General features: G+C 33.1%; 1 pseudogene across 1 annotated transcript; it reads left to right on the top strand.

Annotated features, from left to right (window-relative positions):
• The first annotated feature begins 1773 nt into the window (after positions 1-1773).
• On the top strand, positions 1774-4598 carry LOC143559860 (homeobox-leucine zipper protein HAT1-like; annotated as a pseudogene). The gene is made up of 4 exons (XR_013140010.1): positions 1774-2547; positions 2866-3167; positions 3821-3900; positions 4244-4598. The product of XR_013140010.1 is annotated as a homeobox-leucine zipper protein HAT1-like (transcript).
• The last annotated feature ends 2581 nt before the right edge of the window (positions 4599-7179 follow it).

Raw genomic sequence — 7179 nt, 5'->3', positions numbered from 1 at the left:
TGTTTAATTAAACCTAATTTCCTTGTACGTCCTTTTTGGGAACTTTTTTATGTGGAACAATAAAATTTTATAAACAAAACAAAACATCCAAAAAGCAACCTCCACAATCAAAGAGAAACCACCAACGAAACCCACAATAGAATTACATGAACAAGAATTTACACCACTTCGTCCAATTTATATGTCTATTTTTTGTCTTATGCTTGTGTCAAAGAATTCCTTTCGACTTTATATCCCCGATTATATCTTCTATTAACCAGTTTTCCTTCAAAGATTTTTTCATTACTCGCACAAATTTTCCAACAAGCAATAATCACGATCCTGTGAAAAACCTCTTTCTCCATTTCACCGAGAACAATAGTTTTATAAAGATCTAACAAGTCTCTAACTGTGAAGCCCAAGATAGGAGGGACTTTGCACCAACGACTAACATAATCTAACATTACCGCTGCAACCAATCAACCGATAGTAATGAGGTCACAAACGGGCACTTACTATCCACCATCGGATATTCCTTCTTTGAGCACAAGCTTCGTAGAGATTCTATTCATTTCAGCTCTCCACACATGGATATTACACTTTGCCGTGTTGCTCCATTTCATCGTATAATTGTTGTTGGTTTTATTTTTTACTAGCATCCTCTTAACCGAGTTTACTAAGAACTCACCATCCTTATCTCCTAACCATTCCCAGTAATCTGACCCCCCTTTCCAATTCACTACACTTAACAATTTGAAGCATTTCTCCCATTCTTCTATTTCTTACTCTTGCATTGAATTTCTCGACCATTCCCACGTCAAAGCTAACAGCCCACCCTTGCCTCCAAAACCGATCGGTAACTTTAAAAACTTGTTTTTTTCCAAGTTTAAATAAGTTAGGACACACCTCCTTTAAACTCGAGTTCCCGACCCAATTATTGGTTTAGAAACTAAGTTGCTTACCATCTCTCAAGTTTCCTTTTATCAAATCACCATTTTGCTACCATCAAACCTTAGCTTATTCACTGATTTAGCTATATTTATCCACACCCTAACGTTTTCACTTTTAAAAGGAATTGTCTCCCAACCGGAGCCCTTCGAATGCCCAACCAAGATAATACGTTTCCACAACCCATCTTCATCCATTTTAAGTCTCCAGCCCCATTTAGCCAATAAAGAGTAGTTGATGTCTCTAAGGCTCGAGATACCGAGCCCACCTTTTTCTTTTTGGATTGCCACTTTCTCCCAAGTAACCCAATGAATCTTCCTAATATTACTCGAACCCCCCATAAGAATCTCTTTATAAGAGGGGAAGATGCACTAGTGTGGGTAAGGTTTATGGGTTGTTTACCACATGACAAACTCACCCCTAACTATGTGGGTAGTTTGCCAAATTACAATTTGTAGCAAAGGTTTACCACATGGCAAACTCATTGGAGGTTTTTGAAAAATTAAACACCCATTAATATTTCAATGAAATTTTAATTTTAATTACATTTAATTGTTTTTTATTTTTAAATTTAAATAAAAAATGTTTTAGGGTACTTGTGGGTATGTGTTTCCAGTTATTTTATGGTTTGTGGGTACTTAAGGGTATAAATGAAATAAATGTGTATGATTGGTCGGTGCATGGGTATTAACCATAAGTGCCCCTTCTCCTTTAATCCTTTCTAAATTTTCTACCACTTTACTCGGGACTTTGAATAAAGAAAAATAATAAACCGGTAAACTCTCTAGCACCGATTTAAATTTAAAATGTTTAATTAAACCTAATATGTTTAATATATCTCCATAGATGGCACGTAGTATTTATTGGTATAGTCTCTCAAAAATAGAAAAGTATTTATTGGTATAAATATTCACTAGTTCCAACAAGACGAACGGTTGGTCCACCCCTGCCCCTACTACTCGATCAACATTTCTTTTTATTAATTATTGCCGTGGACTTATCCCAATTCGTCCAACTGAATATTATTATTTTAAAAACAACTTATTCCAAAAAAGAAAATATGAAACCTTATTTAAATAACATTCTTCTCAATTTATTATATCAAAATTAATAATCTAAACAAGCGTGGTTTAAAGTCTCCATTCAAGACTCTTTCTAGTGCTTTCAATTCCAAATCTTTAGTTTTTTAACTTTTCATTTCTTCTCTCTTTTCTTTTTCTCTCTCAATTTGTAAACAATAAATTTCATGAGATATGGAATTGGGTTTGAGTTTAGGTGATGCCACCACCACCACCACCACCACCACCACCACAGCCACCGTTACCACCACCGAAGGAGTAAATAAGAGTCTAGGGTCTTGCATGGCCCTAGGGATGAACCCTCAAGATGATGATGATAATGATGATGATGGTGATGAATATGAGGATGATGATGATGATGATAATAATAATATTGATGAAGAACATCATGATGAACATATATTGAAAGAAAATAAAGGGTTCCAAGATGTAACTGTTAGTAGTCAAAGACTTTCTTTAATGAATCCACCGGTTCAACTTGATCTACTTCCTTCGGCACCGGTTCTTCGTCTTCATACATCTTTTCCATGGTCTCCTAACGGTTCGATCTATCTCTCTTTGTCTCATATATATATATATGTATCTATGCAAAAGGGCTAGCTAGTCTAGGAGCAACTGGTAAGGTTGTTGTTTTTTTTACTATAGTTTTTTTTACTATAGTCATTAGTCATGTGTTTAAGCCGTAGAAATTAGGTTCCTGCATAAAGTGTAGGGTAAGACCGCGTGCATATCAGGGTCCTCCGTCGACCCTATACACGCAAAAAATACCATATGTATGTTTGTTGACATAAAATATGATAAGGGTATATTAAGTTGCAATCTTTATATAAAAATAATAATATGGGTCATGGTTGATCAGGAAGTTCAGAGGGTGATTCTTCAGGAAATGCGGCAGGCGGTGTGAAGCGGATGGTGGGGACGGAGGAAGCAAGGTCGTCATTTCGATTGGAGTTCATGAGTTACGGTGGAAGGACTGGAAGTGGGAATCATAAGAGGGGTGGCTTTGAGATAGGAAACGATGCCGTTTCGGTGGAACGAGCTTCTTCTAGGGCAAGTGATGAAGATGATCACCATGGATTGTCAAGAAAGAAATTGAGATTGTCTAAGGAACAATCTGCTTATCTAGAAGAAAGCTTCAAAGAACATAATACCTTAAATCCAGTAAGTTAATATCTTCATGTGTTGTCTTTAAAAAAAATAAAAAATCTTCATGTGTGTGTTGTGACAAGTGTGTTTTTGTGTTTGTTTACCTGACAAGTCTGTGTAAATCATCATAGTGTTTTGTAATTTATATTTCAAATAGTTTACAATAATTCTAACCATGAGGGCTATAATTTATGTAACTATATATATATGTATTACATGCAATATTTACACTTTTGTGAATTTATGTTAGAACTTAACTAATTTTGTGGGCATGAACAAGTCATCTTTTCCAATAGATTTTACCTAAAATATAATATTGCTCTTTTATATTAGAATATTTTCTTTTTCATTTTAATATTTATTTATTGTATTTTGAAGTTATTGTAAAAAAACTATTTTCATATGCTTTTCCTACCGACCCACTCATTGAAAGCTTATTATGACGATATCCATTTTAAATTTTACAGATCTTTGTAAAAGTTTAATATTCATATCTGTTTTTATTCTGGGTCCGTAAAAATACAGAATTTGTCTTTAGCAAAAGTTACTTTAATATTTTGACGAATGATTAAAGATTTATAAACTATGTACAGAATATATATATATATATACATCACTGAAACTGAAATATTTGTTTTATTCTTCTAATTTACTTTTTGTTGGAGCAGAAACAGAAGCTTGCACTTGCAGAACAGCTTCATCTTAGACTTAGACAAGTAGAAGTCTGGTTTCAGAATAGAAGAGCAAGGTATAAGATTTACTATTGGTAGACACAAATTATAAAGACTCGTCTAGCATTTCACATTCAAAGAAGTAGTTTAGAAAACGTTATGCACTTTATTTGGTAATTCTTAACATATTATTGGTCTAGAAATAATCGTTTCTATATATTGTATGTATGGTACATATATAGAGACGAATGTTAATTAATTTCACAACCAATAACATTATGTTGCAAACCATAAAAACAACAAATTAATGTGTTATATCTTTTATATAGTGAGCTTTTATGCACTATATATAGCTTAACAAAGTTTATACATATTTTTCAACATATTATTAGTTATGAAAACCGACTTATATAAATATAGGACAAAACTGAAGCAAACTGAGGTGGACTTTGAGTACTTGAAGAGGTGTTGTGAAACCCTAACAGATGAAAACAGAAGGCTACACAAAGAGCTTCAAGAACTAAGAGCATTAAAGACTAGTTCCAACCCATTTTACATGCAACTTCCAGCCACAACACTGACCATGTGTCCGTCATGTGAGCGTGTAGCAACCACCTCCGCCGCTATCCCTTTGCCAACCTCCACCAAGCCAGTGGAACAAAACAAAGAAAACAAGTTCACTCTCACCAAAACCATTATCATTAATGTTTCCGGTGTCACACGCGCCACCGTCTAGTAACTCTCACCACCAGCCTGCTGCACCCTCATGAATAAGAGAGAGAGAGAGATAGTAGATATCAATTTATGTACATACGCTCCACGCTTTAAATTTTGTGATGTGAATCTTGTTGATTAAATTTGGTGATCATATAGATATTTAAAGATACAAAAAGAAGCAAAAAAGGATAATATGGACTAGGATGATTTTATTTAAGATTTTTAAGGAAAAAAAGCTGATTTTTTTTTCTTTATATGAATTTATTTTGGTGCAATATAGAATTTGTACAAAGGGACAAAATTATAATCTTGTTAATTTTTAAGTAATCATATACTTTTGTTAGTTTTTAACCTTTCTTTTTTCACTTTTTATTTATTTATTTGGGTTTTATAATACCTTCTTTTTATCATATATAATTGTTCTTTCGTCATAATTACAAAGATAATAACCTACGTGATTAAATATTAATTAAAATAAAATAAGAATTCAAAATAGTTTGATAATACTTTTACTATATGATCTGTATTTTTTTTAATTCATATAGCTACTAAAAATATAGATTAATTTGTTCAAAATAGTTTGATAATAGTTAAAAAATAGAAAAATATATTATTATTTTTCAAAAACTTTGGTAAATTAATTAATCATTTTATTAAATTTATAAAATCATGTCATTACTTTTTTGAAAACTTTATATATATAATATTATTTTGTAGATATTTATATTATTTTTCAGAGTGTGGAAATATATTTTTATATGTGTAGAAGCATGTTTTATTGTTTTAAGGCATGCTTGGGTTTGCTTTAAGAAAAGAGGGGCATGGTGGCGACCATTTTATTTGTTTAATGATTTCCACAAGAACACATAGTTGAAATGTGTTTTTGTGTGTGAAAGAGAAGGTAGGGATAAGAATGTCAAATTTATGAAAAAATGTCTGGTAAAGTTGGTACCCTACGAGGACCACCAATTATGAGGACACACAAGGAGAGTACAAACACTTCATTATTTCCAATTTTAACCTTTCTTTGTCACGTTGCCTCTCACGGGACTCTACCTTGGCCATTCATTATTATTTTTTGTCACAAGTTCCATGCTCACATTTCTATTATACGTTATTTATAAATATGTAGTTTTATCATTTATCATGTTTTTATTTTATTCATAATCACTAAACTATTCTATTTAAGATTTGCTTTAAAACGTGATTTTTAAGAAAAGTTTTGATATTTAAATATTTTTTAATTTACTAAGTACACATTCTTTAAATTCACGTTGAAAATAAGGCTATGTGTAGTTAGGAGCTACAAAATTGGACGTTTTGTGCTATGTGGCGTATAGTCAGATGGTAAGTTTTGTTTTAGGGTTTAATATGACGTTGTAGCCTTGTATATATATATATATATATATCACACTCACACACCATTAAAATAATAATTCAAAAGAATGAGTGGGTGACAAATATTCCCGCCCCCCACCCCCATTTCGCCCCTTTGTAGCCCAGGGGCGATGTTTCACAAAGTCGTCGCCCCCTTTTGTCCATTTTGTCGCCCCACTACAGGTACCCTAAGTAATCATGGTAATAAGGGATTTTATACCATTAATGAACGAGCATAAACGAACATGAACACGTTGATTTTTTCAAACAAGCATGAACATAAATATATGTCTTATGAAAAAGGGGCGGTTGATATAGGTGATGGTGGTTGATGCATGAGAGGAGAGGTTGATGATGGCGGTTGGTAATTGAAAATTAACTGGTGACTGAGAGGATAAACCGGCGACAAAGAATTTGTAAAGGAGAACAATTAAATTATATAGGGTTTGATGATGAAAGAGTTTTACAAATAAATGCGATGTTATAACTCATTTACGGGCTATTCGGGATTGATGAGACTCATGACCCGTGAAAATTATTGTTTGATGAGTAAGGGGTAAATTCACAAATGAATATCAATCAATCAATCAATCATACCCAGTAAAATCCCACCGACAGCAAAGCTATAGGTAGGGTCTGGGGAGGGTGGGATGTAGGCACACCGTACCTCTATCCAAAGGAATAAAGAGGTGGCTTCCAGAGAGACCCTCGGCTCTAAGTACATGTGTATGTGTATGAGTATGAAGCAAAATAAAGGAAATCAAAGTTTAACAGTTATATAAAAACTACTACTAATTATAATAATATTAATAATAAGGTCACAGTTTAACAGCTATATAAAAGCTAATAATAATTATAATAATAATAATAATAATAATAATAATAATAATAATAATATATGTAAGGGAAATACCATTATGGTATGTGACCTAAATAAGTCAAGTCTAAGCCCTAAGATATTCAATTCTCTCTAAAAATCCTTAACTTTAATTCTACTTATCCACGAATTCCTATCCTCAACCATGTCCTCGGAGAGGTTTAGGTCTATCAAATCATGCCTAATCCTCTCATCCCAAGTTAATTTCGGTCGTCCTCTACCCATCCTCCCCTCTATAGTAATGTTTTCTACGGATCTAACAGGATTCGTCGTCTGTCTTCTCTTTACATGTCCAAACCATCTCAATCTCCACTCTCTTATCTTGTCTGCTATGTTCGCCACCCCTAATCTCTCGCGAAACACAACGTTTCTTATTCGGTCTAGC

Source organism: Bidens hawaiensis, unplaced genomic scaffold (genome assembly GCF_021521415.1).
Source record: "Bidens hawaiensis isolate Kalapana, Puna unplaced genomic scaffold, B.hawaiensis_p1.1 tig00020106_1, whole genome shotgun sequence".
Classification (NCBI taxonomy): Eukaryota; Viridiplantae; Streptophyta; class Magnoliopsida; order Asterales; family Asteraceae; genus Bidens; species Bidens hawaiensis.
The sequence above is the reverse complement of the archived record's forward strand: the minus strand, read 5'-3'. Positions and strand labels throughout refer to the sequence as shown.